The sequence below is a fragment of the Engystomops pustulosus genome, chromosome 5, assembly GCF_040894005.1.
Source record: "Engystomops pustulosus chromosome 5, aEngPut4.maternal, whole genome shotgun sequence".
NCBI lineage: Eukaryota > Metazoa > Chordata > Amphibia > Anura > Leptodactylidae > Engystomops > Engystomops pustulosus.
The window spans coordinates 30,337,950-30,358,402 of NC_092415.1; positions in this window are offsets into that span (position 1 = coordinate 30,337,950).

The window sequence follows — 20,453 nt, forward strand, 5'->3', positions numbered from 1 at the left end:
GACAGGCAGGAGGAATCTGCCATCAGACCTTCTTCTGACAGTACATTCTTCATGGTAATGTAATGTATAATCTTCATTGATCAACATTTGATGGAATTTTGTAAGGGGTACACCACGCCACTAAAACAGTGTTTAAAGGAAACCTACCACTTGTAGTGGCAGGTTTCTGATGGAAATACTGAGCGCCAGCTCAGGGTGAGCTGGTGCCGGAGCTTATTTTAGTTAGTGTTTTAAACCGCGGTATCGCGGTTTAAAACACTTTATAAACTTTATAGCCGGCGCAGGCAGGTACGCGCTCGGCGCTTACCGTGCGCGCGGTTACATAGGAAGTGAATGAGAGCCGCGTGCACGGTAAGCGCCGAGCGTGTACCTGCCTGCGCCGGCTATAACGTTTAAAAAGTGTTTTAAACCGCGATACCGCGGTTTAAAACACTAACTAAAATAAGCTCCGGCACCAGCTCACCCTGAGCTGGTGCCCGGTATTTCCATCGGAAACCTGCCACTACAAGTGGTAGGTTTCCTTTAAAAAAAATGATCAAATAGAGCATATCAACATGAAACCTTTATTTTGCAAAAACTGTGATGATGATAATTAGAGACCAACAATAACTGTAGCAGAGAAAGATTCTAGCTACATTTTCTGGAGGTTCCACCAGTCACCAATCAGCAGGGAGTGCACAGGCCTTTGCTACGAATCACTGCAATGCATCTGGTTCAGTCTTCTTCTAGTCTCATCCACAGTTTTGTGATTGTTGTGAGTTTGTTGGCCAACTATGTCACCTAGGATCTTCCCGAGGTTTTCCATTGAGTTTAGATCAGTACCCTGGGCTGTGGCCATTTCATTGTTTTAATGTTACAAAGATTTACCTGTTGCTTTACCTGTTTTGTTGTGTTACAGTGCACATTGCTGTACATCTTGTTTTACAACACGTATTTTGTCGTGTTGTAACTTAGAGTTGCAAAAAGCAGGTCTATGGAGTTCTATTTTATCTTCATGAAAGTGAAGACAGTTCTATCCCTTTTTGGTCCTGCGCCACTTCAAGAACCCCTTGTGCCACAATCTAACATCCTAGTAAAAATTATAGCACAAATCGTGTGCCTGAAACAAGGACCTTGTCATGGCTGTCCCCGTGATCCATGTCTCAGATCGCGGGCACACCCGTGCCCTTCTGTGTGGTGCTGCCTCGCCCCCAGGCGAGGCAGCACTTACCTATCCACGCTTCGGCTCCGTTCCCGACTCGGCCACGCATTCCCGCTCCCTAGGGTGCACGCGCCGGCTCTTCAGGATTTATAGGGTGAGCATCTCTTGTGTTTCCAGTGTTCCTGTGATCCTGTGTTCCCGTGTTCCTGTGTATCCTGTTCCTGCGTTCCTGTTCCGTGTGCCAGTTCGTCCCTACGTTCCTGTTCCGTGTGCCTGCTCCTGTGTTCCTGCCGTGAGTTCCAGTGTTCCTTCCAGCGCTGTTCTCCTGCTGTTATCCCAGGCTCGGACTGTATCCTGCTTTTACTACCTTGGCTGCCTCCGTGGGCTAGTCACACCTGTGGAACGACCTAGTGGCACCCCACTGCAGCAAGACCATCCCGCTTTGCGGCGGGCTCTGCCGAAGACCAGGTGCCGCTTAGATTGGTCCCAATTGTCGCCAAGTACCATCTCCCGCGGTGGTCTAGAGGATCCACTCATCCCGTATCCTGACGGGATGATAAATGCCTCACATAATTTTTCCCATCATACCCAAATAAATTAAACTTGTTTTTATCATTAGAGGTGTTTTCCCACCAAACTAGTTAGATGAGACCCCAGAGATAACAAGAACAGGGGGTCCGATGGGGTCGGGAAAACCCCTTTAAAATGAACTGTTTACCACTTCTACTCTACCCACACAACATGCTCCTCAGCAAAGGTGAGTCTACCCTTTTGCTTCTTTCTGCTAATGAGAGGTTTGGCCACTGCAGAATGGGATATGATACAAGGACTACAATTTGTTTTTGTCTGAAACGCGTTACCACAAACTTTTTTAATTGATGTCACTTTTTTATATGATATGGATTGGATAACACTTTTAGTTTTATACTATTATTCCCAGTGTAAATTTTTAACATATTTTCTTCTTACTACATTACAAGGTACAAACAGTCACATGGAATAATATGATAAGGGCCCTGATTACTAGAGTCTTGCAGTCTATGAGTATGAGGAGGTGACACAAGAGCTTACAGTCTATGAGGATGAGGGGGTGACACAAGAGCTTACAGTCTATGAGGATGAGGGGGTGACACAAGAGCTTACAGTCTATGAGGATGAGGGGATGACACAAGAACTTACAGTCTATGAGGATGAGGGGGTGACACAAGAGCTTACAGTCTATGAGGATGAGGGGATGACACAAGAGATTACAGTCTATGAGGATGAGGGGATGACACAAGAGCTTACAGTCTATGAGGATGAGGGGGTGACACAAGAGCTTACAGTCTATGAGGATGAGGGGGTGACACAAGAGATTACAGTCTATGAGGATGAGGGGATGACACAAGAGCTTACAGTCTATGAGGAGGGGGTGACACAAGAGCTTACAGTCTATGAGGATGAGGGGTGACACAGAGCTTACAGTCTATGAGGATGAGGGAGTGACACAAAAGCTTACAGTCTATGAGGATGAGGGGGTGACACAAGCTCTTACAGTAAATGAGGATAAGGGGGTGACACAAGAGCTTACATTCTATGAGGATGAGGGGGTGACACGAGCTTACAGTCTATGAGAATGAGGGGATGACACAAGAGCTTGTAGTCTATGAGGATGAGGGGGTGACACAAGGGCTTACATTCTATGAGGATGAGGGGGTGACACAAGCTTACAGTCTATGAGGGTGAGGGGGTGACGCAAGATCTTACAATCTATGAGGATAAGGGGGTGACACAAGAGCTTACAGTCTCTGAGGATGAGGGGGGTTACACAAGAGCTTACAGTCTATGAGGATGATGGGGGTGACACAAGAGCTTATAGTGTATAATGAAGAGGGGTTGGCACAAGAGCTTACAATCTATGAGGATGAAGGGGGGTACACAAGAGCTTACAGTCTATGAGGGGTCATACAAGAGCTTACAGTCTATGAGGATGAGGGGGTGACACAAGAGCTTACAATCTATGAGGATGAGGGGGTGACACAAGAGCTTACAGTCTATGAGTGTGAGGGGTGATACAAGAGCTTACAGTCTATGAGGATGAGGGGGGGCACAAGAGCTTACAGTCTATGAGGTTGAGGGGTTGACACAAGAGCTTACAGTCTATGAGGATGAGGGGTTGACACAAGAGCTTACAGTCTATGAGGATGAGGGAGTGACACAAGAGCTTGCAGTCTATAAGGATGATGTAAAACAATAAAAACAGTGAGTGTGATGCAAATCCCTACAGAAAGGAAGACAGCCCAGATGTGGCCAGATCCTAAAACACTAAAAATCCTGTTGAGCTTTGAGACTGAGCTAAGTGTCCTCAGAATGCTAGTATTATGGATATTCTCCTTATCCACTACTATAGGGACTAGAAAACATGGGTGGAATTGCCTGTAAATACCTCACATCTTTCTTGGCAACACTCTGGATGACATTTTGAAGGAATCTTGAATAATTGTCAGCCTGACCTTGTGCATCTCAGATTGCAGTTTGCAAGGAGAGAAAAATAATAAGATGTAAAAATACAAGGAGGAAAAGATAAGATCTGCATAGATAAGCGCAGAAGATTTACGATTTTAATATTAAATTGCAATATGTGTGCGATTTATTTTGCCTGAAAGCTACACACTCTTCATTTCACACAATCCTAATGAGCCGTGATGTGGGAATAAAGTCTATAAATATGGATGGACAGATCCTGCACAATGGTAAAAACTCAATGTTTTAGTGTTTTCATTTTTATTGCTAAATAAAGTATATACTAAAACGAATGCATGTCTCTCATTTTTTTTAGTTTTCAGATTGTATCTTTTATTCTATTTCTTTTAACATATCAAGAAATTATAATTGCACTTGGACTGAAGTTCTAAGCCGAGAAAATTATGTAAAGCTATTGCTTTTTAGCAGCCACCTGAAACTATGGCAAAGGAATATAATAGAAAATAATGACATTTATCATGGACACTGTAGGCACTAATGTTAATAAAGCAGTTAACAAAAGCAGTTACAAAATAAGGAAACCTGGAATGGCATTTGGAAGGCTGGAGACTGAAGTGGCTTCTGGGAAAGCCAGAGGCTGGAGTGGCTTCTGGGAAAGCTGGAGGCTGGGGCGGCTCTGGAAAGCCAGAGACTCTGGAGAGGCTTCTGGGAAAGCCGGAGACTCTGGAGAGGCTTCTGGGAAAGCCGGAGACGCTGGAGAGGCTTTTAGGAAAGCCAGAGACTCTGGAGAGGCTTCAGGGAAGGCCGGAGACTCTGGAGAGGCTTCTGGGAAAGCCGGAGACTCTGGAGAGGCTTCTGGAAAAGCCGGAGACTCTGGAGAGGCTTTTAGGAAAGCCGGAGACTCTGGAGAGGCTTCTGGGAAGGCCGGAGACTCTGGAGAGGCTTCTGGGAAAGCCGGAGAGTCTGGAGAGGCTTCTGGGAAAGCCGGAGACTCTGGAGTGGCTTCTGGGAAAGCCGGAAATTCTGGAGTGGCTTCTGGAAAAGCCGAAGACTATGGAGAGGCTGCTGGGAAATTCGGAGGCTCTGGAGAGGCTTCTGGGAAAGCCGGAGACCCTGGAGAGGCTTTTAGGAAAGCCAGAGACTCTGGAGAGGCTTCAGGGGAGGCCGGAGACTCTGGAGAGGCTTCTGGGAAAGCCGGAGACTCTGGAGAGGCTTCTGGAAAAGCCGGAGACTCTGGAGAGGCTTTTAGGAAAGCCGGAGACTCTGGAGAGGCTTCTGGGAAGGCCGGAGACTCTGGAGAGGCTTCTGGGAAAGTCGGAGAGTCTGGAGAGGCTTCTGGGAAAGCCGGAGACTCTGGAGTGGCTTCTGGGAAAGCCGGAAATTCTGGAGTGGCTTCTGGAAAAGCCGAAGACTATGGAGAGGCTGCTGGGAAATTCGGAGGCTCTGGAGAGGCTTCTAGGAAAGCCGGAGACTCTGCAGAGGCTTCTGGGAAAGCCGGAGAGTCTGGAGTGGCTTCTGTGAAAGCCGGAGGCTCTGTAGAGGCTTCTGGGAAAGCCAGAGACTTTGGAGAGGTTTCTGGGAAAGCCGGAGCCAAGCGAGGCAGATGTGGAAGCCGACCTCAAAGTTGCTGGGAGTCAAGCAGTTGATGAAACATGGAAGCAACTCTGCGGTCTTCACCAGAGCCCACTGCAAAGCGGGATGGTCTTGCTGCGGCGGGGTGCCACCAGGTTGTTTCCACGGGTGCGACAAGGCCTGCGGTGGAAGCCAGGGATGACAGGGATGTAGGACACAGTCCTCCAGTACCTTTCACTCATTTCTTTACACACTTTAGGTATCTAACAAAAAATTGATATCTGTATTGTAGTTGCATGAGAGGTCCAACTCCTGCTGCAAACCATGACACTTCCACCAGGTCTAGATACACCAGATGCCAGAACCCTCATGTAGCATCAGTTTCACTCTAGCTTTTCTAGATACTGATATGGATGTTGCATATAGTTGAACAAGACTCTCAGGGGTGTATTAAGCCTGCCATGGGTCCTGGGCTGTATGAATATAATAGCCCTTACAAGTCTGGAAGTCACTTCATATATAAGATACTAGATTCAAGCTTCTTGGTGAATGGAAGATGTGTCCCTTCTGCCTGCTTTTAATCTGCGGTTTCAGGGCCTTTGGAGGTCCTTCAATGGTCCTGACATGTATCTTGTGTACATTTGTATAGGGGGCTGCTGATATATGAGGACTTTTAGGTGAAGGTCCTTCTCAGTATAAAATTTGGTGAGTGGTTTGGGGACCATGGGCCCCCTAGAAGGCTTGCGCATTGTGCTGCCTCCCAAACTGCCCATATTATAATCCACTACTGGAGCCTATAGTGGCCCTTTAAAAGAGACCCTCCTGTTATACCCAGTACACATGTGTTCATCCTGGGGTCTGATCAGTCACATAATTAAGATGTAGATGCATGTCCTGGGTTGTTAATAGGTTAACCATAAATCTGATCAATGGTGACCAGGTCGTCTATGCGGTTATCTCCCTCTGAGATCCCCATGGCCTGTAGCATGATCGTGGGGGGGCCCCCAAAAAATGTTCTAAAAGGATGTTTATGTGCAATAGTAGAAAAATGAAAAAAAAAATCTATACATGTAATGCTGCTGTTAGTGAATTGACAACGAGATGGAAAAGACAGAGTGTGCTCTAACGCTAGACCCACCCATTTGTCCCTACCTACTTGCCTATCCTACCCTAAATGGTAGATAACAACTGGTCGACGTTTTGTTACTATACCAAAATGAAACTCCGAGACAAGAAATATGACAAGCACAGAAGAATGGTCATACAAGCCAAGAGGGCCATGCAGTACACGATGCATCTAAATTTCGATACCTTTTCAGTTTTTAAAAAGCCAAAACGGTTCAATACTGAGATTTCTTGTGGTTTGATACTGCACATAATCGCTGCTCCACCAATTAGAGAAAATAAACGTTGATTGAACGCAGGTAGATTATGTGATGTCCAGCTTAATCAACCCCTCCTTCAACCACTTCCCGTGATCTTCCTTCATGCTCAGCGACAGATATAGCTGCTGCTGAGCTGATGTGGGCAATGTAACACCCGTAGTACAATCGCAGCTCTTTAAACGCAGCATTTAAATTCCCCCGCATGATCGGCTCATGCTCATTTCGTAGGATGCCGATTGTTGCTATGACCATCCTTGGTTCCCATCAGGAGTCTAGTAAGTCTGTAAGATCCTGCCGCTGGTGTTTAACAGAAGCATTTTAATTCCCTCAGGGTCCCCCCTTCCCCCACAATTGGCACCTTCAGCGAAGGATATAGCTGCCACTGAGCTTATGTTTAACTGCCACATTTAAATCCCCCCCCCCCATGATTGGCACCCCCATGCTCCTTTTGTGTCGGGCTGATTGTTGCTATGACCATAGTGAGAGCCTGTAAGATCCTGTCGCACAGTATTGCAGGGTAATATAATGAACAAGAATTCTGATGATTGATTGTTCATGTCCCATAGTAGGACAGTTAAATAAAAAAAAGTTTATTAAATAAAAATAAATCTATAAAATAATAAAAATGCCTCCAATGCCCCATTATAAAGAGAATTTGCACATAATGGAAAAAAAAATGAAAATTATCACACAAACCCTACATATATGGTATCACCTTCTCCGTAATGATCCATTTAATAAAACTGTATCTTTAATGAACCTGCACAACACAACGCCATATAAAAAAATTTGTTTTTAACCATGTCATTCCACAAAAAATGCAATAAAAAGTGATCAAAAAACTTTTCTACACCAGAATAGTACTGGTATAAAGTACAGTGTGTCTCACAAAAAGTAAGCTCTCAACTAAAAGTGTTATACCCCTTGGAAGACGGTGATGCAAGAACTATAGATTATACTCCACATTATGTTTTATTCTGCAAAATTTATAACACATAAGAAAAAGCTAGAAATACGGTATCACTGTAATCGTAGTGAACCATAGATTGAAGGTAACATGTTCATTAGGCTACATGGTAAACACCAAAAGAGTAAGTTAAAGAACGCACTGTGGCTCAGTGGGTAGCACTTCTGCCTTGCAGCGATGGGGTCCTGGGATCAAGGGGTCCTGGGATCAATCCCACCCAGGTCAACATCTGCAAAGAGTTTGTATGTTCTCTCCGTGTTTGCGTGTGTTTCCTCCGGTTTCCTCCCACACTCCAAAACATACTTGTAGGTTGATTAGATTGTGAGCCCCATGGATACAGGGACCAATTTGGCAAGTTCTGTGCAGCGCTAAGTAACCTGTGTGCGCTATATAAATAAAGGATTTATTATTATAATATATCAGAATTGATATATCATCCTGCAAAAAATAAGCCCTCACATGGCCTCATTAACGGAAAAACAGCTTACTAAAAACTGTTATATCTAGTAGGGCAAAAGTGGCTACTGCATGGCTCTCGGTATTGAGCATCGTGATACTTTTCCAGAATTCTGATTTGGTGCAACCCTAGTTCTGCAAACTCTTTGTTAAAGGCATTGATATGTGAGTCTTATTTGGACTGATAATGTTCTTGCATTTCCCCCTCCTGGGATTCAAAGGATTCTTATAAATGCTGAGAAGATTTCTCTTTATGAATATTTGGAATTAATCCAAGAATATACAGTTGTGACTGATTCTGACACATCCTATTTACAAAGAGAAGGAAGGCTGACAAGAGCGGCAATGAGCCAAGTGATAGGGCAGGCTGAAAAAAACACTATCCGACTATATGACAGGTAATACCTTGTTGGTAAAATATTTGGAAAAACTCTGCACTGGGTTACGTTACAGCCCTTTCCCTCTGGACTGAATGACTGCTGTAGTATTCAACCAGAGGCCTACTACAGATTTTACTCAGAGCAGAGGGGTGGGGCTGTGTAGCAGTTCGATGTAGAGGTCTCACAGCACAGCAGTTTGAGGAGACTTCTCCATTGCTCAAAGTCCTACTACAATCACACACAGCAGAGTCATAGTTGGTGAACAATGAAAGCTCAAAAACTCATGTGCATCTGAAGTGCGTGATCTGAAGTCCCTAACAAGTGCTGTTGTATGGATTAACTGCCTCTAGGACTAGGTTAACAATACTATGACTTTCTATAGGTATATACTATGTTATTAAGAGAATGAGGGCAGATGACGTCTACAGTAAAGTAGCCTTTAAGGGGTTGGCCACTTTTCATTAAATCTGCATTATTCTGCATATATATCTGTACCTGTGTATTTGCCTCCTTTGATAACTTCAGCCTGTCCCTGTTCTCACCATGCTGTTGTCTGCATATATAAACAGTTTCCTATCTCTCACTGCTCCAGCCCATTCTCATTGTGTCATCCACTGTGTCTCTCTTTTCTCTGCCTGCCATCACTCACAGAGACAGGAAGAAAGCAAGAGGAGGGAGCAGGATGAGTCATAATCTCTTGCTACAGCTCCTCCTATTCATCAGTGCTCAGACATGTAAACAAAGAATCACGGAGTGCCTACACACAGCACAAAAGTAGCAGGATAAATATTATATGACCAACCACTTTAAGTGCTACAACAAAAATGGAAATAGTAGAGCCTTTTTTGAATAAGGAACCCCACAAAAGGCTTCGCTGACCCATAAAGGGCCATTCATAATGAGTTATTCATAGATTGCGTTTCTCCCCAGCAAATTGTAGAACATGCTCAGGCCCCAGCCCCAGCGTCACTTCCTCTTATATACTTTAAAGACACAACCATACTATAACATATAACATCATGTCTGCAATGGTTCATCTGTTACTCTGCTTTTACAAATTATACTACCAAAAATAATTTTTCTTATTTTGCATCAAACGGGCAGCTTCACTGGTGCCCGAACTAAGAGATTCCAAACGCTCAATAATTCTGGTGCATTACTCACACTGGAAATGAAATAGATGCAGTTCATTTGGCTGTCCAAGGTATTGAAAGTTTGTTCCTTATCTCACCTTCTTTTTTTAAGTGGTGACAGTGCTAAAGTGACAGTGTAATTTTAATGACACACACCAGACATTGCATTTTTTTATGTTCAATCATTTTATTCGATTTTGGTTTTGAACATTTAACATTACAACATTGACATGTAACATAACAACCGTAAGAAAAAGCAAAAGCAGTGTACATAGTGCATAGGTGTATTCTAGTAGACCTATATTTATAAACTGTTGTCAATGGCCTATGAGGTACGTATAGGGTTGAATAACCGTTACATATAAGCTCCTCTGCCGGATTCCATCCGCATACTTGTTATGAGGCGCTTCACTATTCCATTTCTGTTGGGGAGACCGGCTTGAGTCGATATGAGAGATTTATTCTGCCATGTCTAGCAGTAGAGTATAATGAGTTATGCGTACATTTAATCTGCCAACTCAGGGGCTTCTTCAAGATCTGTTACCTGTTCTTACCATTCTATAGGCCTAAGTTCCCAGGCTAGGCCAAGTTATTGTTGGCCAATAGGAGGTGTGAATGACATTGCATTTTTTTAATGGATGATGCATCTAGGGGTGCACATAAGGCGAGTTGAGCCTAATGTCTCAGGCAGCATCACGGGTGTAGTCACCTCTTTGCACCCAATGGAGAAACTACTTGATAAAAAGTAATGTGCTATATAAGTACTTGAGGTGGTGCAGTGCTATAGCTCTCCTCTCACAATAGAAAGTTTAGGTTCACCAGTTATAGACCATAATGTAGGATAGATGGGGATTGGCCCTGGAGACTCTAGCAAATGAAAAGAACAAGGGGTGATAAAGTGAATTCTGTGAATTCCTTTACCATCCATTATAAACATGTCTTTAAAATTCTACAAAACCAATAACCCTTGGAAAAAAAATATGGTGGCTCATAGGATACAATAAAACTTTCCAACTCCTGACACTTCATGACTGATTTTTGCTAATATTACAAATTTTTCCATAAAGATCTGACATTTTTCTCTGCATCGAAAAGAAGACCGAAAACTGAAATTGTATGCAAACAAACAATTATAGCAGTTCATAAATGGCTGCATATTATTGTAAAGTACATACAGTCCAATTCTCAGAGATCATTATTCATCAAAAATGAATACATATGTGCAATAACCCAGCGATATGTATGAGTGTAATAGCAGAACATTTCTGGTCCATTGTGCATTCCAGCCACAACATACAATTTTTCAGGCATTGAGCTGATTTACGATTTGCTTGTAGATGAAGTAGAACTGTATAAGAAAAACATAAAACTGGGAGCAGGAACAAAAAGTTTTAGGGTCCAGATGCAAAATCTGTTACAGGCCACAGTTTCCCGAAGTGACTACAATCTCTATACCTCTTACAATTGTGTTCCCCAAAATGTAAGTTGATGTAACTGGAAATGATTGATTCTTAGGACTCATGCACACGACTATAAATGGTGGCTGTGAGCAAGACGCAAAAACTGCAGTTATCTCATTGGGGCAGATTTACATATCCGGTCCATTCGCAATCCAGCGTCACGTTCTCTGCTGTGGATTCGGGTCTTCCGGCGATTCACTAAGGCAGTTCCTCCAACGTCCACCAGGTGTCGCTGCTGCGCTGAAGTTCCCCGAGGCCCGCCGGAGTTCACGATCCTATAATTGGTGAAGGTAAGCGCGTGTTTTTCCGAATCCGTCGGGTTTTCATTCGGCCATGCCCCCCGATTTCCGTCGCGTGCATGCCGGCGCCGATGTGCCACAATCCAACTGCGTGCACCAAAATCCCGGGGCAATACAGGGAAAATCGGCGCAAAACGGAAAAATTTGCGTAACCCGCCGGTAAAACGCGATTCAGGCCCTTAGTAAATGACCCCCATTGACTTCTATTATACCCTTTTGCAGTGCAGTGAGCACAGAGCGTCTCACCACTCCCACACTCCAAAACATACTGGTAGGTTAATTAGATTGTGAGCCCCATCGGGACAGGGACTGATTTTACAATCTCTGTGCAGTGTTGTGTATTAATATATAAAGGAATTATTATTAATTATTATTATTATTACTACACCATGACTGAGCCAGGCAGCTGTGCCACAAAAAAAGCAGTTCCTATTCTTTCCCAATTTTCAGAGGCCAGTATTACAGCCCCACCTAGCCACAAACCAGTTTGCACGTTAAGGCTCAGCCCGTTTTTTTTTTTTAAATCTGACCAGTGTATCTTCGTGTTGTAACCACTTTTTAACACTTTAACTTATCTTACTGATTTTGAGAGATTTTTGAGAGATTTTTGCACACAAGCCGTGCACTACCACATCCTCCGCACACGGCGTGCACTACCACATCCTCCGCACACGGCGTGCACTACCACATCCTCCGCACACGGCGTGCACTACCACATCCTCCGCACACGGCGTGCAATACCACATCCTCCGCACACGGCGTGCACTACCACATCCTCCGCACACGGCGTGCACTACCACATCCTCCGCACACGGCGTGCACTACCACATCCTCCGCACACGGCGTGCACTACCACATCCTCCGCATACGGCGTGCACTACCACATCCTCTGCACACGGCGTGCACTACCACATCCTCCGCACAAGGCGTGCACTACCACATCCTTCGCACACGGCGTGCACTACCACATCCTCCACACACGGCGTGCACTACCACTTCCTCCGCACATGGCGTGCACTACTACATCCTCCGCACACGGAGTGAACTACTACATCCTCCGCACACTGTGTGAACTACTACACAGGGGGGGGGGGGGAGGACAATGGGTGGGAATAATGCAAGGAGAAACGAACAGTGGTTGAAATAACGCAAGGAAAAACAGACAATGGGGGGGATGTCATTGTGTAACAGTACCTACAGGACAGATCACACGTATCTGTCGAACACTGCCGAATGCAGAATGGTGGCGTTGGAGAGCGGTGGTTGACTTACTGTTCTGACTTACATAAGTCCTGACGTGATCTATCATGATTGAGATCACTGTCACTGGCCAGTCTGCATTGACTGGCAGTTTAAGCGATCAACATTGCAGCGGGTGGCTGTCGCCTTGCGATCCCCACCTGCCCCATTCACTTGTCACCCTGTCACGATTTATCAAAAGTAGTTTGTCTTTTGAGTGTGCAGGGTGTGGCAGATTATTGAATACTGAATACCGGGAAGTGTGCACATCTTTATTTTAATGCACTCTTCTGTCGAGTCACTGTATTAAATGTGTCGCTCACTGACAGTCCTCTTGGGACTCTTTCACATTGGCACCATTTTTCATGTCCGTAGTGCAGTGATTTCCATGAATGCCTCACATTGATTTCTATGGCCATTGTTTTCACATCGGCTTGTATTTTCACTGATCTGTTCTCTGTGGAAAAAACATCTGGTTTTTTTTCACTGATGAGGCTGAAAAACCAGGTGTGATGTTTTCAACGCAATGTTAAACCATCAGTTTTTTCTGCGTACAATAGAGACAAAACGCAATGGGCACGCAATCAGCAGCAAAGCAAGCAAGCAGAGGCTTGTTTTGATGAACTAACCATTATGAAAAGGTATTTCTATCACTTTGGATATTTTAAGAATAAAGGAGCTAAAGGGGTTTTCCAGTGAACAAGTAATTTACAAGCATTGAGAGGTTGCCAATATCAGATCCCCACAGATCAGCTGATAATGGCTGCTTCTGAGTTTGGTGTCAACACAGAAAACAGAGGTGGCAGCTTAAATGGCAGCTTAGCTGCGGTAAAACAATGCGGTTCTTCCAACTTTCTTTTATTCTGATGATTCCTGCACCAAAGAAACACTCCACGTGCCTGTATGACCTCCCGGCAATGCCTCCGCATGTTCCTGATGAGGTTGCAGATGATCTCCTGAGGGATCACCTCCCAGACGTGGACTAAACCATCCGCTAACTCCTGGACAGTCTGTGCTGCAACATAAAGTTGATGGATGGAAGGAAGACATGATGTCCCAGATGTGCTCAATCGGATTCAGGTCTGGGGAACGAGCCGACCAGTCCATAGGTTCAATGCCTTCATCTTGCAGGAAATGCTGACACACTCCAGGCACATGAAGTCTAGCATTGTCCTGCATTAGGAGGAACCCAGGGCCAACCGCACACCAGCATATGGTCTCACAAGGGGTGTGAGGATCTCATCTCGGTACCTAATGACAGTCAGGCTAGCTCTGGCGAGCACATGGAGGGCTGTGCACCCTCCAAAGAAATGCCACCCCACACTTTTACTGACTCACTGCCAAACCGGTCATGCTGAAGGATGTTGGAGGCAGCAGATCGCTCTCCACGGCATCTCCAGATTCATGTCTGTCACATGTGCACAGTGTCAACCTGGTTTTATCTGTGAAGGGCACAAGGCCCCAGTGGCTGATTTGCCAATCCTGGTGTTCTCTGACAAATACGAAGCATCCTGGATGGTGTTGGGCTGTGAGCACAACCCCCATCTGTGGATGTCAGGGCCTCATACCATCCTCATGGAGTCAGTTTCTGCCCGATATGCACATTTGTGGCTGCTGGAGGTCATTTTGAAGGGCTCTGGCAGTGCTCTCCTGTTCCTCCTTAGGCTGGTGCCACATGTAGCGCTTTGTCAGCGCTTGCAAACGCAGACCAAGTCGCACCCACCAGGGCGGGCCTCGGCCCGATCACATGGAAACGCCTGCGATCGGGAACGCAAAACACTGACGGCTCGTTCCCGATCGCAGGCGTTCCCGATCGCAGGCGATTTTTAAGTGTACACTTTCCTTGTAATAGCTCCAGGTCTTGGAAATGTATCAATGTTCAATATGGCATCACATTTGGTGATTGGAATAACACTGGTGGTCTTGTGTGGTGAAGGGGTTGACAGTAAGATTAAATAAGGCAACAAATCCAGGGTACATAACACCCTCCTGCTCCGGTATTCTCCTAAGACAAAATAGCAATCACTGTAGGGTTCGGTTTAGTAGAAACATGAGTCCAGATGTTGCAGGTATTATACACATGCTAAAATGTGGCCCCATTATGGCTGTGTAAAATTATCCAAACTCTATGATTACCAGCCTCAGCCTCCTCCACCCCTCGCTCGCAGACCCCTGATATCCAGTCCATTCTTATGACAGGGGGTTTATTTATATTATTATTCTGGGAGTTGTGGGAAACCTTAAGACAAGCCTCATTGCCTGCAGAAATCCAAATCAGAACCCGATTCCCTCTGAAGAACAAACTTTTTCTTGGATATAAAAAAGTCAAGGCCTGATTTAGCTGTAAGCATGAAATTACTCACAGACCTCTATGAGAAAATATTCATGGAGGTTAATAGAGCAAGCACACACATCTTCACTTGCGCTGCTTTCCAAAAATACATGAAAACATATGATAAGCATGGAAGTTTAACTAGAAGAGGTGAAAAACCGTAGACCTCTTGTATTTCAAACAGAGTTTGTGCTTTATTGAGTGAGAGCTGCTATGGTTATTGGATGCTGGAATGGGGCAGAGGGTATGGGGATCATTAAAATCTCAATTCAGCTTTACAGTATGAGTTATAAAGCACGTTCTTCTACTATCAGGGGAAAAATATTATATTTAGAGTTCTGGCATCTAGACAAAACTATAGGAAAAACCTTAGTGCCTATGTACAGTGCTGGGAGAGGACGGATACAGAGATACCATATGGTCAATTTAGAGTATATTTACCAAAGTGTTTTTCCAGTAAATTATTTTTTGAATGTCAGCAAATTCTGGCTAAAGCTGCCCCTCCCCATTAATATCATGGTGCCTTGTGATCTTAAAGGAAACCTACTATTTCAAATGGTAGGTTTAAGCTGTAAACACCGAGCACCAGCTCAGGGTGAGCTGGTGCCGGTGCTTAGTTTCGTTAGTGTTAAAACCGCGGTATCGCGGTTTTAACACTTTTTAAGCTTTATAGCATAAACTGCTTCGGCGCTGCGTGCGCACGATCGTGCTCGCGCCTACATAGGAAATGCCGCCAAAGCGGCTTCTGCCTATAAAGTTTAAAAAGTGTTAAAACCGCAATACCGCGGTTTTAACACTAATGAAACTAAGCACCGGCACCAGCTCACCCTGAGCTGGTGCTCGGTGTTTACAGCTTAAACCTACCATTTGAAATGGTAGGTTTCCTTTAAGAGGAGATATCAGTGCAAATGTTCATGAAAAACTAATGATAACATAGGCCACATGATTACTAAGGGTTAAATTATGAGGGTTAATAATATGATTATGAACGGTAAATCAATGGGGGTTTTTCCTTTTCCACATACCAAATTAGGGATTAAACTCAGTGTAGTACAGTTGCTAGGGAGCAGACCATAAGGTAGGACAGACACAGACAGTAAGATCTAAAGCTACACACTTCCAGCTGTCACTACCTAATTGCCAATTCTTCCCTACATGGAAAGTGATGACTGGTCGGTGTTCCCTTCCTGAGCCAAAGTGAAAACAAAGAGACATGAGCAGGAAAAAACAAAGCACACAGATGTATAAATATGGCTCAAAACCAAGAAATATGGGGGCAATAGACAAATGGATGGTCAGAAAAAGGAAAATACCGAAGTCCAGAGAATGGGAAGAAAAAAAGGAAAAATAGTCCAGCAATGGGAAGACTTATAGCAGAAAGTGATTGAACCAATCCTCTGATATCCAGAAAAAACTGACTAGATGGGTCTAGTGAAAATCAAGACAGCCAGGAATTAAATAAGGAAGGTTCAGACTAGTGCAAGACAGAATACAAACTAAGTACAAAATCACCTTCTACTGTTAAGAGGGTGAAGGTCCTCCTCTCTATCTGATTTGGTGAGCGCTTTGGGTGTCCATGGGTTCCCTAGAAGGCTTGGGCCCCGGACTACTGCCCAAACCATTTATATAATAATCCACTATTGCTTTGATGTAATAAGCTGTGTATGGAGTAATTTTTTGCAAGACCATCTGAAGTTTTTATTGATAACCTGTAACATTTGGGTAAGCGTCATCCTCTGTGTGTGATATGCAGCAGAGGAGCCACTGATGGTATCTATTGTACTACTGTGTATGAACACTGGTTAGATGATTTTCTATGTGGATTGATTAATACCATACCTGTCTCTTTCCTGAAGCTTAGCTTTGGCCCACCATTAGTTAACCCATGGTTATTGATGGCCTGCATACCACTCCCCTGCTCACCGTGGCTTTTTATCTACCATTTTTTTTTTTACTGATTGTCTACTGCATTGTATGTGTTGTTACCTGGCTCTGTCAACTCCTCGTATCCGTTTGTATTGTTGTGTCCTTGTATAGTTGTCCTGTACTGCGTTGGGTATGTGAGGGAAGCAGGTAGGGTCTATGGTGAGTTCAGTGTTAGGGCTCACTGTCTTCGGAGTTCCTGTATCTACTCTTCAAATGTTATAGGCATTTGGAAACCTTTTGATGACGTTTCATTCATAATTTTATATGAATGACATGGGAGCCCTTTTTAGGGCTGATCCATGAGTGGCCTGTAACTTTATAAATCTTTTATCACCTAACATGCAAATATATGAAAGAGGCTACTGAGTAGTGAAAGAGTAGCCAGAGCTGAAGCTACACGGCGTGGCTACTCCACACCCTAATAGCCTCTTTGGATACTCCTACTACGAGATCTTCAGCTTTCTCTGCATAGACTTTCTATGCAGAGCCGGCGACTGCCCGTACTCGGCTGCGAAGCGGAGCTACTGTGCATGCTTAATAGCTCCGGGTACCAGGAGCAGCGCACTGAAGATCTTGTAGTTGGAGGATCCAAATAGGCTACTAGGGCCTAGTGGAGTAGCCGTGCCATGTAGCTTCAGCATCGGCTACTCCTCGCCCCAGTAGCCTCTTTCAGATATTTGCATTTTAGGTGATAAAAGATTTATAAAGCTACAGGCCACTCAAGGATTAGCCCTAAAAAGGGCTCCCATAACATTCATTAGTTAAACCTGCCACTGGATCTACCTTAACAGGTAGATCCAAGATGGTAAGATTCCTTTTACTCTTCATTGTAATTTATTATCACTGCCACCATCTGAAGATCAAAGAAGATCAAAGAACAGTATGATGCATAGTCTAAGGAAATTACACATACACATGATAACCACTTTGCATGTATTTTAGAACTGCTGACCATTTTTTTCGGGTTTTGTTATCAGAATGAACAGTCTCTTCACCACTCCCTCTTGGTGGTATGTCAGTAGATGGCAAGTTGTGTCATTTTTTACCTATTTGTTACTAAGATAATTAACTAAATCATGTATATTTATTACAATGTACAGCTACAACCAGGAATATTTGGGCAGTGTCACAATTTTCATGATTTGGGCTCTGTATGCTCCCACAATGGAAGTGTACATTTTCAGGTGTAATTCAAGAGGTTGAACAAAAATACAAAGCCTCCTCATTTCAGGAGCTCAAAGGTAACTTGACAAATTAGAGTTCATTTTAAAAACTTTGTAGAGAATTAGTGCAGGTAGCCTGAATAGCACCTCCTTTGAAGCTGTTTTGAGTTGTTGTTTGTGGATCTTTCTGCCTCAGGTTTGTCAAATTCATGTTTGATTGGGTTGTGATCTTGTAATTGACAAAATGTTCCACTACTTTGCAATGAGAACTCCGCATCCGACTGATTCGGACTGAGCGCGGGATGTAACTTTCAAATTGTCTCGCAAGATCAAGCACTTACATGCACCGGGAAGAAGAAGGTGAACTCCGGCGGACCTGAGCGGGGGAAGCGACACATGCAGGATATCGGGCACACGATCTTAGTGAATAGCGGCAGAGTGCATTATCATCATGAGCCCCAGTATGTCCCAAATCATCCTGATAGTTACCCATTAGGTTCATATTGATTATATATCTGTATTACAGTATATTTTGGGAAACAGCAAAAATGTCTTAAAAGTTTCAAAATCCTTCTGTCAATATCAGTATCTATATAAGTAAGTATTATATAATACAGCCACCCTCTACTTTATACTATACAGCCCCTCTCATATATATACAGTACATAGGGACAGGGAACTCTACCCACAAGGGCTTACATTCTAAAATATCAGTAAATATGGGCCAAATACTTTTTTTTATTAATCCATAATGCAACAAATTTAAAAAAACTGAACCTGTATTGAATAATTTAACTCTTGGCGTTTTTCCGTGTATTACTCAACATGAGATGATTCGCCTCCTAATATCTTATCAGCGTCCTCCCAGCTATATCCTCTTCTCAGCTATACCATGGAATATACCTTTAAAGACAGGCGTTATCTCTGTATTGCAGGCAAACAGTTTATTTATACAGTGAAATACAGCAAAAACAGAACAGTATGTTACCACTACATTACTTACTACATATTCATCTTGAAAATTTGACTGGTCTCATTTATGGGTAAATAACTTTTTGATTTTTTTTTAAAGTAACCAATTTGTTATGCTGGATGATGGCAGGATCACAACAATATCCTTCTATATTCTGAGATATTCAGCATTACACAGAAAAAGTGTCACGCTGGAATGTCCCCTCCTATAGGACTAGTGTATCATTATAAGCCATTTTCTGTAGATGCCACTTAGACTTGCAATGATGCACCTGGACTTAGTTGCATAAAAAAAAGCTAAATTCAGACTGCATTCACACGCGAATATGGAAGTCAACCATTGCAGGTACGTTTCAACTGAATCATGTGCAAGCACCATGGGGCACATTTACTAAGGCTCCGAGGATCGCGATTCTGTCGGGTTTCTCCGAATTTTTCTGTTTTGCGCTGAATTGCCCTGGGCTTTTGGCGCACGCAATCGGATTGTGGAGCATTGGCGCCGGCTTTCATGCGACACAAATCGGGGGGCGTGGCCGGCGGACAACCCAACTGATTCGGACAAACCGCGGAATTTAAAAATCAAATTGTGTCGCAAGTTCAGCACTTACATGCACCGGGAAGAAGATGATGAACTCCGGCGGACCTCAGCGGGGGAAGCGACACATGCAGGAAATTGGACAAACGATCTTAGTGAATAGCGGCAGCTCCGAACCCAGGTCGGACAACGCACAGCGGGACGGGTAAATAAATGTGCCCCCATGTGTTTTAGTATCACAGTATCATAGTAATACAAGAATATTTCTGCACATAAACTGACATTAGCTGCAAATGGGATTAGATAAATCATCTATAGAATATGCAGCAGTAAATAGGAAATTGGGTCTTAAGGATCTTATTCTAGTGATGGAGTTCCAGCACTGATCAGAAATTAATCCTTCAAAAAAGTAATAAAGTTGATGCTTAATCCCATTTTTAAAGCATTCTGTCTCTGGTGGGGTGGTTTAAAGGGAGAAAAAGTTGCAATTCCTGGCTGGATGCCAGGAATTATGACTTTATCAAGTCTTGTACACCAGTACAAGCCTTGATAAATCCCCCCCTTAAATTTGGGGAGTGGGGGAAATGTGTTATAACTACATAAATGGAATACAATCATTTTTTTAAATTTACTTTTACTAAGTAGAATAGTTGGCTATATTGTCCTTGGTCCGGTGGGAGTGTGAACAGGGTCCTGTACAAATATGGGAAGAAGCTTCTTTCTTCTGATTCAAGAGAATAATGATTTACAGCATATCTAGGAAAACTAATAATCAAGGATACAGGCAAAAGGGTCAAAGGTACCGGAATACAGATGTCAGAATAAACACAGTCAAGACTATTGCAGGATAAGAGCACTGGTCCATAAAGCCATATGAGATACCAGAGCCTCAGTCCAGGAGGTGATTGTATCTAACATCAGACAGGACAACAATGAGAGTGGGGAGAACTTCTGTCAATTAAAGCAGATTAACTATTGATGAACCAAGGCAGAGTTTGTAGGAGACAGATGTGTGTGCTGGAAATCAATC